The sequence below is a fragment of the Stegodyphus dumicola genome, chromosome 11 (assembly GCF_044657685.1).
Source record: "Stegodyphus dumicola isolate Sdum_Otavi_A_Nest chromosome 11, ASM4465768v1".
Lineage (NCBI taxonomy): Eukaryota > Metazoa > Arthropoda > Arachnida > Araneae > Eresidae > Stegodyphus > Stegodyphus dumicola.
Genome location: NC_140778.1, coordinates 42,174,025 through 42,197,837, shown reverse-complemented (window position 1 = coordinate 42,197,837; position 23,813 = coordinate 42,174,025).

Here is a 23,813-nt window from a genome sequence, read left to right as displayed (position 1 = left end):
AAAGTGAAACTTTGTCACGCAGGAAATTCCACAAATACTTCGTTTCTGTTTCTAAACAAATGCATGAATTTCTCGTTCATTCCTATGAATCAATACTAGCATTTATCTCTGATAACGTTTTTGAAAAATCTCTGATAACCCTTTACTAACTCGTAGACAAAGAAATTCATCTTATACAGTTTGGACTGTGAAATACTTCAAAAATTTAGTTCTTTATGTTTACACAAATTTCAGATTTCTTCAAGAAATGCATCTGACATGGAAACAGGTTTCGATTCCATAATGGCATGGACTTTTAAAGTAATGTTTGCAGTTTGAGAAGATACTTATTTCGAAAAAATAAATTATAACTATTCGTTACTGACCACTTTTTCCGTAAAATTTTGCGCTCTATACATTTTTAAATTAATAATATTAGCATTGTAATATGGTGGTTGAATACTTAAATAAAACTGCGATACCTTGTTTGCCGTAGCGGTGACTTTTCAGATAAATTCGTCTGCTTTTATTTCATCTGCTGGGTTCTGCAATTAAGTATTCTCAGGTTTGTTATTACCCGGGAAAGCTATCAGCGTCCTAAAGTCAGATATTTGATTTAAAGCTTGTTTGACGTCTATTCAGCATTTGGCGTGAACTAAATTTCGAAGAAATTTCAAAATCCTTATCTGGAGATACTTTCTCAATATTAAGGGAAATGCAATACTCATCGAATGAAACAAAATCTGCAGTTTCGAAACTTTAAAAAAATCAATTTATGCTTTAAAAACTTCAATTATATTTTATTCAGGAGCGCTTTTCCAAGCGCCGCCTGAAGCTTTTATGAGTATAAGTATTCAAATCGCAGTAAAGACTTTCTGATAAATTTTTAAATAGTAAAACATCTTGTAATTCTATCGTTTTAAGTAGTAATTTAATTTGGCAGCAAAGTACCTATATTTTTAACTTCACAAAGATCGTCGTATTATCAGGCACGGACCAAACTACCAGTGCAATTCAGCAATTTTAAACATTTGACTGCCGGCAAATCACCCACTATAAGCAAAAAATGCCCTTACATTTAAAGTTTGCTTGCTCCAATAATACAAAAAGCTTCATATATAATGTGGCAAATAATTAAATAATCAGAAACCTCTCTTATTTGGATACTCGCTTGAATACAGGCATTCAGCATGTATAGCACAGAGGCTCTATATTCTGTTTGATGCTTTCGTGAAGAGGAATCCAACCTTTTAGCTACACTGGAAGCAGAGGAGATTTTTTCTGCTACACTAATAATTTCTATTATCTGTGGAAACTCCCAAATAAGCAAATCACATAACTGCATAGGTTTGATTGCGGAAGCAAATTTTTGAATTTCACCTCTTCGAGAGAAACATGCGGGTTTGACTGCGTTATTTCAAATTTACTTAGAGTGTACTATATACATAAGAAAGCGCATATATAGAAAATTTAAGTGTATAAATGGTTTTCTTGTTTCATACGTCCAGCCTTCACCAACTAACACTAGCGATAGCTGATTACAAAAATTAGCTAATATATATATAAAAGTAATTAAAAACTTTTATTAATTTATAATTCTTTTAATATAGTGACAGCAATCGAGAAGTATTTTGGCATTTTATTTGACATCTCATACATAAAATTTCATTGTAAATTTCAGTTGTAATTACAGCAAATCATAAAATTAATATCATATTCAGCATAAAAATTGCGAAACTATTCCTGATAACCTAACTGTTCCTAACTAAATAAATAATTCGTAGAACCATAGAAGTAATAATTCCTAAATATTACGAAACTAATTCTGTAATAGCTACGGAATTGATTGAAGTGGTTGTAATTCTTAGCGAGTTCTCGAGAAGTTTCTTCAGTGTTCTGGCTTTAATTTTATTCTTAGTATGCTTCTTCTTTAAAATATTTGTTTACAAATACACGTATTGCCAAATCATGATGACAACCAGTTACGCATTGTATAGTGAAGTATATTTATCTCTCTGTAGGCATGATTTATAAAATTGCAACAAGGACACTTTATCAAATTTTCCCTGACCTTAATATCAGATTGCAAATATGTGTATTCTATTTGATAATTTATTGACAATATCTATATCAGCTGTAAAACGAATCCCAAAAATACAAATATTTTGATTTCTTTTCCGAAAATCTTAGAATATATTTTCATATTCTTTTATCAAACACAAAAGTAAGGCTGCATATTTTTTTAGTTATATTTGTGTAGGTTGTTGAAATGTAAACAGTTGTATGCATTTATTTGAGCTTGCTTTAACTTCCCATTCAGAAACCAATTTATTTCAATCCATTTTGGTGTGTCAAATAGCCAGTCCGTCCATGGTGAACGTCAGGCTTGCATCCCGATAGTAAAATATTACATCAACGATGGGGCGAACTATTAATATATACCAAAAACTTCACGATCATTTTTAATAGCACTTTTATTGCTTGCGGTCGCCTGCGTAAACGGAGCGTAATAACGGAGAGTAAAAGCTGTCTTTTACGCTACGAAAGAAAACAGAAGAGCATTAATCGTAAATTCATTCAAATTTCTGCAAAACAGCTACTGTCCTTAAGAATTTTCTTAAATCTTTAGTTAATTCGTATTCGATGAAGCATTTTTCAATTCTTTCATCAATCCTAATATAATTTTTCCTTCTCCTTTTTCCTACAAGTTTGAGTTCTTTCCTGCAAATCAAAAAATCACTATATTCCGCCTCCTTTTTCAGAGTTGCCACTAGCGTGCGTACTGTAGGATGATGCTTCATTAAAGCATGGTTTAATTTGTTATTCCAGCCCTCAACGGCATTATTTGTTCTATGCCGTCTGTTATTACAGTTCCACATTTCTATTGTGACTAATGCATTGTCCATCCACTGATTTACGAAATAATCATAAAACTCTTGAAGTTTGGAGTCTTCTGGCGAATATTCCTGTATCAGATGCCATCCATCGTCCACATCTTCCAGTTTTAAAAACGCAAGCGCTGCGCACATCCGCAGATGCATTTTAATTTCATCGTTTTCTTTGTATTTCTTCACTAAGCCTAAATCTTGTATTTTCCTCCATAAGCACTGATTAAAGTGATAGTTATATCCTGCATTTTTAGCGGAAGGAAATATAGTCCTGAGAGCTAAAATGACAGCTTCTTCAAAATCAGTCATAATTAATGAAGGATTCCAATGTGGAATTGCTTCACATATCATATGGAAGAGTCTTTCATAAGTGTCCTTCCTTTTATTTGGAAGGAGAGCAAATGCAACGGGAAAAATATTTGTTTCTTCACGGGTGCTCCCAAGATCGGCATGGATAGTAAATAGCTGATGAAATTGCTTTGGGCAGCTTTTAAAAGTGCCATCCATGAAAAATGTATTGAATCTCTCCATGATTCTTCTTCCGTTCTTACTTGCAAACACAAGGATTCTGGTATCACTTAAATTGTCGGCTAAAAGAAAGCTTTCTCCATCTGCCATTTTTAATAATTCTTCATGAAGAATAATTTCTTTTGCATTTTTCGACTCAGCAATTTGGCCCTGGGCAGTATGTCTAGATCGATAAAGAGTGTTCTTTATTGAAGAAAACATTGGCACAGCTCTTATAAACTCATTGCCCTTTTGATAAAGTGGACTAAATTCTTCCTCATAAATTTTTTTAATGGATATTGTTTCATTTTCAGCACGTTTCTTAGCGTTGAAAGTACCTTTCATTGCTTCACATTTTGCAATGTTTGCGCTGCATTCATGGCGTGAGAGTCTTATTATTTCTGCATCTTTTGTTATAATTCTTCCTCTGCATTTCAATTTCTTTTCATTCAGGCAAGTCCAAGTAATCGAATTACTTTTATTTGTCCTGTATCTTCGATACTGATGTCCTTCATATAGTAGGCATTCTTTGCCTTTTGAAGTTTGAATAATTTCCATCTATTTTCCAAGACACTCTACGAATCCACGCAACGTTCAAGAACAACTCCAGAAATGTAGGGGCGAGTGTAAGACAGGGGATGAAGACAGAATGCAATAAACCCTCCTTGGAAACCAATCGTTACTCGGACTCTGTCCGTAACATCATTGACGTCACAAAGACTTGGACTATTAAGTTACAATCACGTAAGTTTCCGTTAGGAGAGACTGGAGGTCGAAAGGAACAGTTCTCAGAACCCGCATATTTCCACGTTAGCTAGCTGACCATTTTCACTTAGTACACACAATAATGACATTTGTCCAACACCCACACAGGACATGAATGTAGAAAATGGTGAACTTAAGTGAATTTCACAGTGAGGATCTTATACTACAATTCTGATGTTTTTAAATACTTAAAATTGTTTAATAGATAACAAGAAAATTTGGAATTTGTTAAACAAAATTTCATTAATCTTTTAAAAGATTCTGCATGTGATTTGAACCCAGGATTTTATCATTTGCTGGTGAGAATAGATCCCGACAGTCAATAAATTCTTAAATTTAGTTGAAGAAAAAACATTTATGTATCCAAATTTTTCAGGCCCTATTGCATACATTAGAAATACTTATTCTTGTAATAACAGATACGTATGTGTTATTCTCTTCGTAATTTTCAATATATATATTTATATTTATAATTAAGAAATCTTTTGAAAGCAGCGTCAAACAGCTGTCAAAATTATATTTTAAAATTATTATTTAGAAATGCGCTTATAATGGTTTTTATATTTACGAAAGATATTTCCCGTTTAGTCAGGCTCACTGTATTCAAGTCGATAGGACCAATTGAATGGAAAGATCGATTTGTTAATTCATTTCCAAGTTTCAAATCGGATGAACGGACTCGCGAATAAAATAGCACATTAAAATACGGTCACTGAACTACAGTGAGCAATGAAATTTTTAACAAAGGTTTCGTACTTTATCTTATGAAAACAAAATATCAGAATCTAATTAAATGTTTCACTTACTACAAAAATAGAAAATATAAATATGTGTGAATAAAAAGAAACTATCTTTAAAAAAATAAAATTGAAATGAAAAAAATAAAAGAATTACAAAATATTGCAAAAATTACATAAAATAGCGAATAAACATATTCGGCACAAGCTCGCTAAATGTAAAACACATTGTACAGTCAGAAAGCTCGCCTTGTCACAGAAATATACTGTTCATCGGGTTTAAAGGTTATTCAGACTAACGTGCGAAGTTCAGTGAGTAACTTGTATTTTCCTTTGAATGTATAAACTAGCCAAAAAATTGAGCACTTGACAATTAGATGCAAATTTAACAGATGGGAGCACTTGGCAATTAGATGCAAATTTAACAGATGGATTGAAGGAACCCTACTGCAACATACCACTTTGTGTAAGCATTTTTGTGGATTTCCTTAAGGTATGTAAATATGAGCCCATTTTCCTTAGAAAATTCTCCATGAAATCATGCCTAGCCAACCCTCATATGTTTTGCCATATTGAACACAAAATCATTCTTAAGATAATTAATTAATTAATTTTATGTTAGATGATACGAAGCTTTTTAAAAACTAGGATGCTTTCCGTAAACAATTAGTATTAATAAGCGCTGTTCAACTGGAATTGGGAGAATTATTTGTTTATAGCAGTGCTTTTCAGCCGACTTACATGTACATGTATGTATTGCTCAGAGGGGGGTGGAAGGAAATTCCTGAACGAAAACAATGTAATAATGAAATGTTAATAAACAAATAAATATAACTTTTCGTATCTTATGTAATTTGCCTCCATTCTGATACCATGTGCATCATTTATTTCTGATATACTGATACTGAATGAGACCTAAAAACAATTTTTGTTTTAAATATATCTCCCCTTATGATCCCTGACACAGCCGTTTACTTTCCCCTTCCGTAATTAACGTCAGTCTCCTGCTCTTGACCGCATTTGCCATGCCACCAAAGCGAGGGAAAACCCTGTAGTTAGAAATCATTGTGTTAGCAACTCCCCCCTGCAGCCTTCAACGCGAGAAAGTGAAAGCAAGAACCCCGTAATGTGAACTCAGCACCACAATTCCCCTTAGTAGAGGATCACAATGCTCGAAAAACAAACAGCTGACTGACCGTTTAGTAGAATACAAGCCAAGAAACTTGACCTTAAAAGAAACCAGATTTCACCCCCCTACGTCTCACCTTCGACCAAGGAAGAACAATCACTCTTTCAAAGTTGAAGAAAACTTTATCTGTCACTTTTTCCCTTACGATAGATAAGCCACTGAATTCGGATACACACACCCGAAGAAAGAAATAATCTAATCCAATTGTTCACACCAAAAAAAAAAAAAAAAAATAAAATGAATAAAAATAAGATAATTAACGCGCCACAGATACATAAAATACATTCCTGAGAAAATAAACACGCTAATAATTCAAACAATTCCAAATAAAATATGTCACATGAACGTATTCAAAGAAAGAGTAAAGACCCCCTAAGTACTACGAAATTGAATAACTTCCAGGAATGAATATCCCAAACAATCACGTCTAAGAACAGAAGCGGCCTGATCAGGGCCAAGCATTAGAAAAGAAAAGAACGTTACAACACAAGGAACCTCGGAACTAGCCGAAAATACCCCCCCCCCCCACACACACACAAAAAAAAAAAAAAAAAAAAAAAAAAAAAAAAAAAAATCAGAAAGAAAAGAAAACGTGATCGTCCAAAAATTCAATCCAACCAAAATCAATTCCGAGAATTAATATAACGAATACGCTGTGCAAATACCAATTAGAATTTTATCCAAGACACACAAAAATAATACTAATACAACCTAATGCATATACAAAATAACGTTTGGCCAAAAATTTACAAACAGATACTACCAAGATACACATATACACATAAAAATGAAAATACAATTAAACTGTAAAAATTTCGTACATAATTCAAATGAGCAATGAGATCAGTGATACTTAAAAAAAATTTAAACTGCAATACGTAAACAAATACACGAATAGTCATTACGTTAAACCATATGAAGTCAAAAATATTTCACTGTAATTCAAATCAAGCCAAAAAAAAAAAAAAAAAAAAAAAAAAGTCAACCAGCAAGAGTGAAGTGTCGCTAAAAAAATTTTCAAACCTTAAAGTAAACACTAGTGAGTAACAACACCAAACTTAAGTCCCCTTAGTAAGACAACACCAAAAAAAATTTAGTAATTCTAAAAATCCATTAGGTCCACAAAAAAAATTTCAACTAGTCAAAGAAATCAATCAAAGCTGGACTGAAACACGTTACTAGAACACTAAATAAAATATCACAAATCAAAAAAGTGTTCAAAACAAACCTCCCAATTTAGGCGAAAACTGAGATCTATTCTGCATCAGACTTTTTCAAAACGTTGTATAGTAACCTAAGTAGCAGCCTTCAGCAACACCTCCATCCAAACAAAAGAAACAAAGTAACTCTTTACCGCGTCCATGTAAGCTGAGAAAACCGCTGTATTATGAATGACAGACCCAAACTTTTATGTATCAAGCAAACCTCCAGACACGTTGAAAGAGAACATAAGATCTCTAATCTCGGAAAGAAAAGTGCGCTGACTGAAACTTTACAATCCTGAACCAACACAATGAAAAAAGATACAACAATAGTTTTCTCAGATAAACAAGTTCCCGTTTGCCCCGGTGTAAGAGGTCAAGTGCCACCATGAAGTGCAAGTATTTACAAGAAAACGAGCTTTCAGGAAACAACTTCACGCAAGACCTAACTGCAAGCAACAAATGCAAAGTTCTCAAAAGTGCTAAACTAAAAAAAAAAAAAAAAAATACTCATAATTCAGAAATCCCTAAAAATCTCACAAATCAAATCCATAACTCAAATTCCACCATGTTCCTATAACCACAGAAATCTCAATTCCTCCACAAACACTAAGCGTCAGAGAACTTACATTTTACGGACCTTGGCAGAAACCACCAGAAAACAAAGCAAAAACTTGATACAACTATCTTGATACTAACAAGTCAACTACAAAACTTAAGCCAAAACAAGAATTAACCCCAAATTCAGCAACAAGTCCAACCAAGAAAGAAAATTCAATAACTCAAATCAAATCTATTACGATTCACTAGCAAATTCAAGACAAACTACTTGTAATCAACAGAAAATTCCCACACATGAGTAAAGAGCAAAAGTAATTAATCTTCTCAAACTTAACTTCTTAAACTTCTCAAACATTTTCACAAAACAAATTCCTGTTGTCACAAAATTTTCATTAAAATTCACTTTCTACAATTCACAAGACTAAATTCAATTTCTACTGTTAACACACTTCTCACGTGACAACTATTCACCAACTTAAAACTCAGAAGATAACTAATCTCATTTACTCTGACTCATTTAACTAATCAGAACTTCACTCAAGCTGATGAATTCAATCAAAAAAAAAAAAAAAAAAAAAAAAAAAAAATAAATAAATAACCAAACATCACTATTGCTGATCTCAGGCAAAAATCCAAATCTAACCCTTGTTAAATTTAAAACAGAATTTTTCAATAAAAAAAAACAATCTACAATTATTACTCATTCATTTGTATCATTATGCATTCAGAACTTATAAAATTCATTGCTCAATACTAAATTAAATTACTAACACATTACACAATATACTGGGATCATATCAAAACAGTGTAATCAAAAAATAATAAGATACTTGGTAAACTAGACAATCATGAAAACATTACATACATTTCACAAAATATTATTCAATTGGGTCAAAAAAAATAAAAATTTCTCTAACGTTACCCCACACAATTACACATTTCACAAGATTCTGGGTTAAATAATTAGCAAAAACACACAAAAAAAAATTTCTAGCTACGCATAACTATGGCGTGTCTCATTCAGTAAAATAATTAGAGTCTTTAATCTCTTTCTCTTAGAAGTGCTCATAAAATGAGTCCAGTTTTTAAAGACAAGCACTCGAAATTTTATACAAGGATACACAAATAGCATAGGGTTATCGTGAAATAATTCATTTTCCATCTTGCATCAGAAATCAAAAATATACATCCAGAAAACACTCAAGGATTTTCAACAGTAAAATGTACAGTACCTATTCTGCTACATTAAAATATATATTTTTCCTAATTTTAAAGTTCAATTCTGTTTGCCTAACGTTAAAGTCCAAAATTCCTGAAATTCACACAAATTCTCAAAATTTATTCTCTAGTATTAACAAATAAGCAAACACAAATCAAAACTAATTAATCCTAGCACATAGACTCAACTTCTTCATTAAAACAGTAAATTACTAAAAATAGGTAAATTCAAAATCAATTTCACACACCTTCTCAGAACATAATACTTTTGTACTGGTCAACAACCTAACATGCACAGTATGAAATCATCGAATCACACCTACCAAAACACTATCTTTTTAGTTAATTTTATACCAAAACAATTTACCTAACCTTAAATTCAATTCTTAAATTAAATTAGAGAATTAATATCCTGCAGTAACCAGTAAGCAAACATAATTCAAATCAAAACCTTAATTAGTCCTCACACATAAAATTTAACACCTTCTCAAAACAGTAAATTATACAAAATAAATAAATTCAAAAAATCAGTTACTGATTCGATCTTTCACTAAGCAGAGGTCTCGGCACCAATGTTAAATAGCTACTGCTGTGATAGGATCGAATACATAAATGAAAAAAAATCACAATACAACATATACGAAAACATATAAAATATATAAAGACACATACTGTAATAGGCTTCCAGATTAAATATCAGATTATTCGAATTCATCACCAATAAAATAAAATCTTATCCTCATCAGAGAGTCTAAGGGGAATTCTTCAATTTGTCATTTACCTTTTTTTTTTTTTTTTACATTTAAATTCATATGAAAACCTTAAGGTTCGTTTTGGTAATTTAGAAGGGGAAAGGGAAACAATTGAAAGCCTGTGAATTAAATTAAGATTTGACGTTGTTATTTTACATTCCAAGGAAATCGTTGAAACCTTACTTAAAGTTCAAACACAAAAAATAGACTTATCTGGTCAGGACGTCTTGAAGTGGAGGACTCGTATCCTAATAAGCGTTGACGTCGGCGGGGCTCATCTTTACGGTCACAAATGGAAGTTTCAGAAGACATCGTCCTGTCCTGGCACTATTGGCGAAAACACAGGTAACTGGTTTTCATAATGACGAAGCTATTTTAACTCTGGAAAACAGAAACAGGAGCACTGCTGCCCAGCACGGCTATCCGCTTGGTCTTGAAAGTCTTAAGTCAACACGCAGGTAACTAGTTTTCATAATGACGAAGCTATTTTAACTCTGGAAAACAGAAACAGGAGCACTGCTGCCCAGCACGGCTATCCGCCTGGTCTTGAAAGTCTTAAGTCACTCGCCCGGTTCAATTTCGCCTTTTAACCAGAACGCGGCAGGGGAGCATCTCTCTTCGTAAATTACATCTTTTTCAAGCAAGTTTCAAGAGTAACCTCCAAAAGTAAGTTCAGCAAGCCAGTCAGTCTCGCCTCTTAACTAAAACGCGGCCGGGGAGCATATTTGCCGCCCCCCGCCGAGAAACATCTCTCTTCGTAAATTACATCTTGTCTATCGCTTTCAAGCCAATTTCCAAGAGTAACGACCTAAAGTAAGTTCAGCCAGCCAGTAAGTGATTCAACTCGAATTTTCTTCGTCTCCTCCACAAACGCGGACTCCCACTATGGCTTCAATTATCGCCTCCTTAATTTTGGCAACATTTGCGTTTTCAACCCCTGAATGCGGAAATAAGGGTGATCGCGCATGCGCGCCCTTCTTCACTTAGCCAACAACCGGACCCTCAATCGCCAAAAACCTGAATGACTTACATTGAAAGTCAAGTAGCAATCTTTGACCTTTCTGTCACGTACTTCCTCTCTTCAGGTCAACTACACAATGAAATTCCTTCTAGAACATTCTAAAGGACAAAGCGCGCGAAATCATGACTTAGCAAAAATTGCTTCCCTTTCCCTGCTTCTTTTCACAATGAATCAAAGCTTGTACAAAATTTGCAAATAAAAGAAAATAAATAATATTCTTTTAAACTAAATAATATTCCCAGAAGCATCTGTTTTCCCCCAAAATTAAAGCCTTAAAATAAATAATTCAGAATCAAATAAAATTAAGATTTCCATAAATCAGAAAATCATTCACCTAGTTTTTATAACGCTATCAGCAAATTCTCTACACGACACTAGTCCACTTAGATCTGAGTTAAATAATTGAGAAATGGACTGATAAGTCGTTTTTTCAAAAAATATCTCATTTCTGTATTTTATTGGAAATTGTTATAGCAATTTAATTAAAGTTATTTTAATTTCTTATAGATACAATAATACATTTAAAAATAGTTTGGAAGATGTTATATTTATATTGTAGCAATGCCGGTCCTAACACGATATATTTCAAGCGATTGTACTACAGATGTAAAAGGATCTCCAAGTTTCGGAAGTTTAAAAACTATAGATTCGTTCATGTCAGTTGCTGTCATGTTATACGCGAAGCTTATTGAGCTAACGGAAAGTGGTATTCACCACAGACATTCGTGATCGTTTCCTGTGATTATTGCATTTTTTCGTGTGATTTTTGTATCACTGCGAATATGGCACGTTCTAGTTGTCTATTTTGCACGAAATGTAATTTTACCAGATATGATGAAGTGTGGGCCATTCGGCTCTTGAGGTTGAATGTTTCTTGAAACAACACCTCATACAAACGGAAAATTGAATACTTAAAGTTCCCAGTTTTGAATTGTGCGAGTGCTATACACAGTGATATAACAAATTTACAGTATTGACTATTTTTTCTTTATGTTAATGGACTAGCGCTTTTTTTAAAAATAGTATGGAGTATTTTTTAAAAGTCAGGACTACTAACTAGCCACACAATGTCTGAACCTTGTTACCCACAGAGTAGAAAATATAAACATTGATCTCAAAAAAGGAAAAAAAAACTTACAAACGTTTAGGCATGAATATTTAGATGTAATGGAATGAAATGGTTGATTGAAAACGTCGTTAATAAAAGATGCAGGTTGCTATATTTGTTGTAAAATTAAATTACAAAATGCCACAATATATGAATGTTACGAATCAAATGTGCGTAAACTGCAAATATACTATAAGATCCACGCTAGAGAATTACTTGGCAAAAATAATGTAAAAGAGAAGAAAGTAAAAAAAAGGTAAAATATTTAAAATAATCATTTATTTTTTACGTTACATTACGCAGAAATTTACAACAATTTCACACATCAAATGCACTAAAATCATCTATCTAAGTAATGCGCGCAGTATCCAATGCGCCCGTTCTAAATTATTCTGATTTGTTGGCAATTTTGATGTTTTTGATTTACGTTTATAGAATACATATTAAAATTAAACATTTTAACGTCTATGCGTCAAACGGGCCCACCAGCGGCCGAGTGGTAAAGACGCTGAACACTGGTAGTTCGGTCTGAGGTTCGAATCCCGCGAACGGATTCCACCATTTCTTAAAATAAGCATTCATCGATGCTAACTTTTGCTTCTGATAAATTTTAAGAATCTTTTAACGAATGTGAAGGAATATTGCACACTGCAGCAATCGGAAAAATTACACTTTTATCTTCACATTACACGTCATTCATTACTAAATCAAACAGTATTCGAAGCCTATTAATCTCCTCTTGGTAAATAACACCTGTCGAAATCCTGGAATAATACAAAGAAAAATTTGCTCTTTTGTTTTGAAATGTGTTCTTATTTTCAATGCTGATTTTGATTTCACAACCAAATTAACTTCTGCTTCAACTATAACTGATTAAAAAGTCAGGAGTATAGTTAATTATATTTTGTTAATTAAAATGTAGCTTATTCTCCTGTGCTCTGCTCTATCGGAGTTGTAGAGGCTTTTTTTCTTTTTTGATTAATCGAGAATCTTTCTGTATGAATTTTCAGAATCCTAGTTATTCTAAGCAGTTGTAAAATTAAAAACATGGAAGAATTTCATATATACTTTGATAGAGTTTGTCGAAAATGGATAAAGAAAGATATGAATCTTCAATAGCATTTTCTCCACAAGCAATTCACGAATTTCAAGGGATTTTTACAGAGCGTTCCAGGAAACGTTGTTGCTCTGGTTTATGATACACCTAACATAGAATATCATGGTTCGTTTATCGCAATTGATGTTAACATTATTTTTAATTACAATGTAATAATTGAAATTTACAGGATGCCTCCGGACACTAGAAAGTAGATTGTGTTTACAGCAGAATGTGTTAATTATTAATGACATTTGCAACACTCGTAAGAAAAAATTGAGAGATTTTAAATTTCATAAGTATGATCAATGAAGTAACTAATTATATTTTTTAATAAAAATGTATTTCGTGAGAAAAAAGAACACGCTAACATACTACGTGTGTTGAATATACGTATAATTTCTCACGAAATATTAAAGGGTTCCAGCAAAAGAGCAGACTCCGGAACCTAGATATTTATAGGAGCTTGCCCATTTATTACTGCATTATCTATTTTAATTTCCATTTGCATACTCATATATGGTTTGTATCTTCTATAGAGAACCACACAACATTTTGAAGTATTGACGATTCACTTCTGTCGAAGCGACAAATGCAGATTGCTTAAAATTGCAGTATTGAAACCCCATTTGGAATATGGAAACTTATAGCAAGATCGCAACGTGAATAAAGTCCTAAAAATCTGAAAAGCTGATATATGATTAAATTAACGGTCGAGTCTCTGTTTATGCCATAATTTTTTTTTTTTTTTTTTTTTGTATTGATTGCATTTCTATGGGGTTCCATAGCCATAGATGTTGAATATCATTGCTAAATTGCAATGTGCCCATCAGGTTTAAAATTTTGAATTTATTTCAAATTTTCAGATCGGATATGTATTCTATAGATAACTGCGAATTCATTAAGCGTTTATGAAGTATCGAACATATTTTCCTCTTTTAAATTGTTTCGGTTAAAGAGAATCTGAAAAGCAAATAGCCTCAGTTTTCAGTTGGAAAAATAAAGCTATTAAAGAGTTTAGGAAATTATCGAGCAATTTTATTAGTAAAATATTAGTATAAAATATTAATACTATGGTACATCTAAAACAAACCAGACATAAATGCATTAGGTTTTCAAATTTACGGTCGATGCTTATATTAATTTTATGATTTTTTTGTAATTACAACCAAAATTTGCAATGAAATTTTACGCATAAAATGTGAAATAAAATGCCAAAATAATTCTATGTTGCTGTAACTACATTAAAAAAACACAAATTAGTAAAGTGTGTTAATTATTTACATACATTTTTTGTCTTAAGCCACCTGTAGTGTTAGGAAGTGGATGACTGGGCATCTGGATCAAGTTAATCACTGATTCACTCAAAATTTCTACATATGGGCTTTCGTATTTATAGTACACTTTGAGGAAATTTGAAATAACGCAGTTAAACCCATATATTTCTCTCATAGAGGTGAAATTTTTTTAAAAAAAAACTTTTATATGTCAGACCTCGAAAATTTTGAATGAAACGTACACAGTTATGCGATTCACTTATTAGGGAGCTCACGATTTGCCATTACTTGTAGAAAATAGTTATGTAGCCAAAAATAGCTCATCTTCATTAGTGTATGGCCCAGGGAAGGTAAAAGGTTGAACTCCTTTGGATTAAAGCTTTAAAGAAAAACCAGCCTCTATGATATAACTGCTGAAATCATACATTCAAGAGAGTACCTGAGTGTTTCTGTTTCTTTGATTATTTGCCACGGTAAATATACAGCTTTATGTATTATTTGAGCAGGGGGAAAATTAAATGTTATATTTTTTACTTATAGTGGGGGACCAGCCAACATCGGAGGTATAAATTCCTGAACATCGGTTGCTTGATCCAGGTCGAATGACAAAAAGAAGAAGAACGCATCTTCGGGAAGGTAAGATTGTAGAAAATTTGCTAGAACAACTATATTGATAATTAACACGGTAAGCTTGGAACACTTTTTCATATTTGAAAGCTTAGCAGCAAGCGTATACTGTTATTTAAATACTTTAATTAATAAAAATTTCCTGTGTGTGCTTTCGAAAGGAGCTCCTGTATGAAGTATCATGAAATGCGTCCAAGATAAGGATTTTAGAATTTCTTTAAAATTCTGTCAGTTTTTCGTCAAGTGTACAGTCATCGAAATGCTTTGAATCAAATTTCTGAAATAATTCCTAACATACTTTGCGGTGAACATCAGCATAAATAACAAGAACAGTAAAAACAACAGAGCTTTGATTTATTCGATAGCCACCGCTCTGCCTAAAATGCGCAGAACAGTTTGATTTAAAATGTTGGTGTAACTAGAAGAACCACTGTTGCAGTTAGTATACTTGAAATTCGTAAAGTAAAAGAACGTATGAAATAACTTGTGAGCAACAAATTTGTTTCTCTTCCTATCATAACTATTTAATTTGATTTTAAAAATCCATGGCACCATCAAAACGGAAATTGTTTTCACATCAAATGCATATCCGAAGAAATTTGAAATGTTTTGGAATCCCAAGAACTGAATTTCCAAAATATTTTACAATCCAACCTATATAAGTTGCATTCATTTTTTAAAGTAAATTGTTATCACAGAGTTTCTTGAAAATGTATCTCAGATAAATGCAGATATTGATCAATATGAATGAACGAGAATATTATACATTTGTTAAGGAACAGAAACAAAGTACTTGTGAGATTTCCTGAGAACAAATCACAATTATAACATTTTAATATTCATTTCTACAAGTTTGACATAATTCACATGTCTCAACTAGGAATGGAAAATTAATTCTGACACTTAAAAATTTATCTTCGTTTTCTTATAAAATTTTTTGATTGAATTTAATTTTTTAATCAACATGTAAACAGTGTGCTCACTGGTTTAATGACGGAAAAGCTCTGAAACTTCAATGATCATTACTCAAGCTGCAAGAACAGTAAAACATAATTATGAAATAAAATATTCTAATTACGACTGGATGCCAAGCCATATGAATAATCAAATCCCTATCTTCAAATTTTTCGGTATCACATATATTACAGCTTGTAGACGCTGAGAGACGTTACTCATGTTCGTTTTTAATGACAATCAAAATAACGTAAAACTTGACATAAAACCATTAAACTATTAAAATTTCTGGAAATCGTACCCATAACAATTAATGTCAGATTAATGGTAATTAACTGAAGGGAAAATTAGCTTGCCACGTAAGATTAGTTAACGGCCTCTACTTTCAGACAATATCAGGAATTATTATTATTAGGATAGTAGGTTAGTGGTTTTTCATACTATGAAATGCTAATTATGTAGGATATTCAATGTAATACAACATGGACTCTACTATATCGGTATCATCAACTCGGAAATCGCATTCCCTTAATTAGACTCAAATAGTGCAAACACCATTGGAACCTAATTTAAAAACTCCGCTCGTTTGAACTGCTTAAACCTTATTACAAAGTTGAACTATCTAACAACATCCAGCGTAATCACTAACATTCAAAACTGTCTAACCTTTTCAAACATCAGTGCTTTTAAAAATTATTTAACTGTAGTCACAAAACAAGTTTGGTGAAAATCCAAATTAAAGTTTTTTAAGCCATTCTTTTGGTTTATAGCCGAATATATAACAGAAATCTAAAACGATGACTTGTAATATAATATATAGTATAATAAAAGAAGCTGTTTTCTCTTGTAGTTAAATTTGAAATAATTATGAACACAAAGTTTATTTCCCAGCGATGTTAAGACTTATTTATTATAAATTTGTGTTAGGCTGATTATAAATCTCTTTTAGAACGAAACAGTACCGTTTTACCAATCGCATTTCTTTAAAGCTTTAGATTCGTCACAAGAAAAATTTCAAAGTATTTTAAACTGTAGAATACCCCTAATAGATAAGATAGAAATTTGTTTTTAGAAAAAAATCCGAAACTTTTCTCTGAAGCAATTTTATTGAGAAATTGCCTCATAATATTTCGCTAATTTCAGAAGAATTCCTGATATATCGGGAATATAGTTTCTCTTAAAAGGTTACCAAACTAATTCACTATTTCAAAATTTCTATTATACATGTTGCCTTACACATTATATTTAAATATATGTGTAACTTATACCTATGAATTAAATTTACAGAGACAAACTTTTCAAAACTTTTCTGAGCTTTCCAAATCCAAAGCCTGAACATTAAATCTGATCAACATTTACCTTCATTCTGAATCACAGAAATTAAGTTAAATTGTTACGTGAACTCCATAATCTTATATTAAGACATTTGTAGAAGCGCATATTATGTGAGCCGTTATATTCTTCAGGAACAAGAGTCTAAGGAGAACGATTATTTCGACTGCCCGCGAGTGAAGTCTTATAGAAGCGGCACTTGTCGACAAATAAACTTTAAGCCCTTTCCCTGCAAATTAAAGGTGCACACCTGTCACGCAACCCTCTACCGGGAGACGATGCCGGAAAACCCGTAATAATTCTGCTTGGGATCTGTACCTTGGTAGTCTCGGCCACGGGGTACATAATCAGGCTTGACAGGACTAGAACCTCCGTTCATTCGGAGGGTCGTTCAGGCTTGGCAGGGACGAAATGGTACTGTCTTGTCTACCACTTGTCAATGGGGTCGCAATATGGTCAGATAGGATTCTTTCTTTGGGAGATTAGCTCTATTCAATTCTCTGCTGGTGGACTCACTTAGCCAATAAAACACCACATCGAATTTATTCTTTGCGACTGCAGTGGTGGCCGGTTGCAAAGGTAAAGGTAGTATCGTACTTCTTATTGACTGACCCTTTCGTCCAATGCTATGTATAAATCTCGACAAGGACCGCTGGTGCTACGCCCTCTTGAATGGTCTTATGAAAATCGGACGATTTTTCGTGAAAGGAAATAGCCAAGGAAGGAGTTCGTCTCCGGTGTTCTGTCATGTAGATACAAATTTCTTCAAAGGCGCATCGTGATTAATTTAAGCACTTGAGCTTTCTAAATAACGAAAAGCCTTCATTTATTTTCAGCCTTCTGTTCAAAAAGGATGACAGACAAATTCTGAATTTCGGACGAGCATAAAATAATTTCACATTTAGATAATTTGTGACAACTGTTCAATTCTTTCATCAACTCCTCCCTTTTGAGGTCTTCTAGAATTCTTCGTTCAAGTCACAATTGTTTCTAAGATCAGAACGTTATAAAAATTTAAATTCAGTTAGGCAGAGCATAGATGTAGGCGTTTAGCTCTGCTCGTGGAGAGTTTGCCACTTCTTCACTAAATATGGCTCCTGCTAAATGCACCTGAAGTTCAAAATTAGATAATGGCTGAGCTACCGGGAAGCTACTTAAGAATTTAACTCTGCTGTAGATCTATCAGATACTTAACACTAAATTACACTTTCTATTCATAATTATTTGAAATTGCACTACAGGAGAAAAGAGCCTCATTATTGTCATTCTAGTTTCATACATCCCACCCGGCAGAGTAATTAGGACGCTGACTGCCGTACTGAAAGGCCCGGATTCGAGTCCCGGACAAGTCCTACACAATTTTTAAAAACTTTTGTTGTGTGGACAAGAATTTTAGGTTAATCTTTGGATTATGGTAACTTCTCGATTTTTTGGCGCAAATTTGGCGACCAATCCTGCTACAGCAACCTGCTAATTTTTGTTTGGACGCCATTTTGTTTTCACGAAATAAAGGCAATTTTTTTTTTTTTACTCAACATTTCCAACATTTTTTTCAACAATCTGCTAGCCGAATTACGCTTATGCTAGAACTTTTATGGAATAAAAGTGCTTAATCATGACGAAGATTAGGCGCGAAATTGGGACAAAGTGCAGAATCGCCCACTGCTTGCCGCGTTTTTACGAATTGCACATACACGGTATCATCCATGTACACGTCGACCTATTTTCACTTAAAAAAAATCCCAGAATTGCACAAAAATGGCATTGCGCACACTCTTGACTATATCCATGTACACTGCTAAAGTCCTAGCTAGTAACCGTTATCGCCTTACCAAAATGTCGCCAAACTACCTGTTACCATATTCCAAAGATTAGCTGAATTTTATGATCTGTAGGTTTTATATTAAGATTATTATGAATAAGTAACATTCGTACAAACTATAGAGGTTTGAGTATCATTCTGGGAGCTTTATTTATGTCATTTTAATTTTTTTCTGTTGATTAATGCTGTGGATGCCCAGGCAGGAGAGTGGTAGAACATAATTGGTCTTATAAATTAGAGGTATAAAATAAGCTTGGTATTGATAGAAGGTTTGGATTTTCTTCCGATGATAGAACAAATCGCCATTTAAGCTTAAACTTTAAAAGCTTTATTTCTGATATTTTTCTAATGGAGTTTGAAATTTTATCTTTCATCCAATATGATTCCAAGATACTTAGTACTTGTATCACGTAATAGAATTCCGTCATTCCTGTGAATATCATAAATGGAAGTTCTTGTTTTATTTTTTTCTGAAATAGATGACAGCGTTTTTTTGAGTATTAATTTTAATTTTCCAGGCTGTGAACCTTCTGAGAATGTGATTAATGAAGAGTTGTAATTTACTTCTTGCGTATTTATGATTTAAAGATCTGCTCAAGATAGCCGTATCATCGGCTATCACTTGATGATTACTTGTTATGATCACCGTATCATAACAAGTAATCATCTTTCAAGCAATCATCAAGTTAATCATCTTTAGTTGGCATATTATTGATATACAGGTTGAACATTAATGGAGAAATAATGAAGTGTTGAGGGACGCTACTTTTAACATCATGGGTAGAACTGCAATTATGAACATTCCTTGAAATTATCAGCCCACCAGCATCCGAGCGGTAATGTCGCTGAACACTGGTAGTTCGGTCCGCGAACGGGCTGGCTGAATGGGTGTTTCGTGGTTTTTCCCATGTGTAACGTGTATACGAGCCAGATTCCCTTAGAAAGTCCTCCACGAAAGGCATCCCTCCCCTTAGGCAGATAGCCCTAGTGTGCTTTGCCATAATTAAATACACCACCAAACCTTGAAATTATCTACGGTGAGGAAACTATGAATAAAAATGATGATATCCAGGGGGAAGTTGATGAAATTAATTTAATGAGTGAGCCGTAATGATACGCTCTTTTTAATGCTTTTCTATGTTCAGGAAAATACCGGTTACAGTTTCTCTTTTATTAAACCTTTCTCCAAATGTATTCCACCAATCTTGATATTTTATGTGTTATAGCCTTTTCTGAAAGCAAATTGGTTCTTGCATAAAATATTGTTGTTTAAATATATACCATATTTCTTTATCGGTGCAATTTGCAGTATCTATTCCACTTAGAATCTTGCGATTTAAGTCAGTAATTGCATCTTCGATGTTCGGGTTAGTGAGGAGTGCCGATTTTGTAGTCATGATACTACTGAGATTTTGTTCGAAAAATTCGAATTTACAAACGTTTCAGCAAGAGGCATGTAATGACGCAGTCCATAAGCGAGTAGGGAACACTTGAAGTCCCCACATCTCGGAAATATATCATGTGATTTATCAATACTAATCATGGATTGCATACGCTGCTCGGTATTAGCGTTCCATAGTATAGTCAAACACAAAAGACTACACCAAAATAATTATATAATAACAATACTTACCTTAGTGTGCTAAATTTGGAAATAATATGATTCTGATAGCATTGGTGATGCTTTAAAAAAGGAATTGGAGGGTAAAATATTAATCATTGAAATATTGCTGGCTATATTATTTAAAATTTAATTGCCTGTTTACTCCTTTTTTTCAGTGGTTAACATTTGCAGTTGTTTATATACTTCATTTGATAAATTTGTTACAAACATTTCTGGCGAAAGAGTGTTTCTGAAAAAGTTTTAATAATTTATAACATTTACTTTGAAAACGCATAAAAAAAACAGTTAATGTTTTTTCCGTTGATTTAATTTAATGCAACGCTTTCTTTTTCTTTTTATCATTTGGCAACACCAGTAATAAATTTTTATTTTTAAACAAAAACCAATTATTCATGTGAATTTTTATACTAATTATTCTGAGCTATTACATTGGGACCTGTGCACATGTTACATTTCGCATTCGTAAGGAAATGTCCTGCGAATTACTAAGAATGCTTGTTAAATTTTTAGGAAGCAGCTTTTTTACTTTTATTTAGCGTCTTTCAGTTTCCCTTTTGTGAATAAAAGGGAGCAAAATGCTTTTGTTTCGCGAAGAAATGAGAGAAATAAATGTTTCCTCCGAAATATATTAAAGGTGTCTATTGAAAGAAACTCAGATATCATTGATTTTTTTCTAACATTAAATTTCAGATTAAACAGCACTGCAAAGATACCTAAATAAATTACCCTAAAATATATTATCTGAAATATCTTTGGGTAATATTTGACAAAATAGCTTCCTAACGGAACAATGCAAAAACAAAAATTCATAAGTACTCCCTTTCCTACGATTTTTAGCCCTAAACTTGTTAATGCGTTGTACGCATTTTACTTTCATGCATCATCTAGGCATGCAACATGTTACGGACTAGAAATAAATTAACGCTAGAAAACATGAAGTATTTTATTTATACCTCAAATCCATTAACACAGAAATCTATCATCAGCAAATCCAAAATAAGTTTTAGGCAGCATAATTTCTAATCTTTGAAGTTACTCATAAGAAGTTAAGCGATTTGTAAGCGAGCCACAGGAACCCGGAGCAGGAGAGGCTCATAACAAAATGTCTATCGCTTGCCCAACAGTGACATAGACTAGTGATGCACCTGCATACAGAAATTGTCGCAGCTATTTCTGAGATGAAATATTTATAAACATATAAAAATATTGAGAATTTACATTTTTTATTTATATTACTGTGGAATCATGTTTCTAATCGGCAACTATCAACGATCTTTAAAAGGTCTTCCACGACCGCAAAGGAAAACCGTTTGTGTGATACCACCTCTGGCTACACTTTTGAAATCGCGTTCTTCTTTCCTCTAATTAGCATTGATATGACCCCCATAAGGTGAGGCCGATTTGCCCTCTCATGCATGGCCTCATATTAGAATATAAAAATGGGTTGCTTAATCTGTTAAAACGGTATACACACTCTCTTTTTGTTTTAATGTTTTAGCTTTAAAACAATATTTTTATCCTTGCTTTGTCAGAGACGTACTCATCAGTAGTGGGAAATTTCGAGATGCACCGTTATGCGACTAATTTTATATTTTGCCCGGAATTCTGTTGATCAGTACTTGAGGAGGTTGATCATATCATATGTTATTTCAGTATTCCTCTCTGAAATGGCAGTTGAGTTTCGAAGAATGAAAGTTAAGCACAAGTTTTCACTTCAGAATTTGCATTCCGTGTGAACATTTGATCAGCTGTGTGTTGTACTTAATCATACTTAGCTGAAAAGAGTCTCATTTAAGGTCTCTGTAGATGTACCATTTTGGGATGAACCAGTGAGTTTTGAAAATTTCTCTAAGAGCTTTTATTTTTATTTATTTATTTATTTATTTTGCAAAACTTAGATTTGTTGAATGTGGGTTTTGGCAGCATGACACCAGACTAGGCTAGCATAAAATAGAGCAGATCTAAGAAGAGATTACCTTTTTATTAGGGATTTCCATGTGATTCATTCTCCCAATTAATGATCAAATTCGGCATTCTGTCATAATTGACTAATACTCTGAATAATAAAATTTTAAGAAAACATTAGTTTCATCCATGTGAATAAAATAAATACATTTTCCAAAACACATCCAGGAAATCTATCACAAGTGTCAACATAAATGATCTACAAATATATTTTTAAGTATTCAAATAACTCATAACCTGAAGATAAACCAAGAGAAACAGTATTGAGAATCCATTGGCATATATCAACAACAAAGATAAAATAGTTTCCAATAACAAAGATAAAACAGTTCCCAAGTGTTTAAAAGAGTATCTAGAGCACACTCTCTCAAAGCGTTTGCAAAAAGCCAATGACATCACAAATTCATAAATTTTATGGAACATAACATTATTTAAAAATTTTCGTTCTGATATAGGAAAATACTCATTAAATTATTAAATGTGGGTATTCTGTACGTGTTTTTAAAGAAATAAATGTATACATTTTTAGGGAAATTTTGCATTCTATATTGGTAAGAATACTGATAAGTTAGAAAATTTTTCTGTATTGAACACATGTGTCTACGAAATTCTTTGCAAAATGCAGGTAGTTAATAATCATTTCGATGCTTCATTAGAAATAAAGTGTTATATATGAAAAACAATTTAAAATTAACCAAGAGTGTACAAGGGAGTACATGTATAAACTATTTTGCTAACCAGTTATGAACGTTTAAGTAGGATATATCCAGAATCTTCAAAATTAGTAATGAAACATTCAGTTTAACGTTGAGATTAAGTCTCTGTAATAGTAAACTTTTCGTTCAAATTGTGCTAACAGAAGGAAAAAAATGTGCCTTTTTTTAATATTTGCATGATATGTAATAAAAATGAAAGCATGGCCCCGCTTCAGCAATACAATGCAAGGTGTTAAAGTAAGAAAAGGTTGTAAACTGAGTTTTTGTCACATACGAAGGATACTGAAAAAGTGAAAATTAGCAATATATTAGCATTGGACTAGGAAACAAATTTTCAAAGATAATCAGGTGGTATAAAAATTAATCAAAAAGCTCAACATGTACAAATGTTTCTTCGCAATAACTTATGAATGTTTCCGTTTCAGTAAAATGAAGTCGGAAAGTACAAATTTGGTAATGAAACACTCATTTCA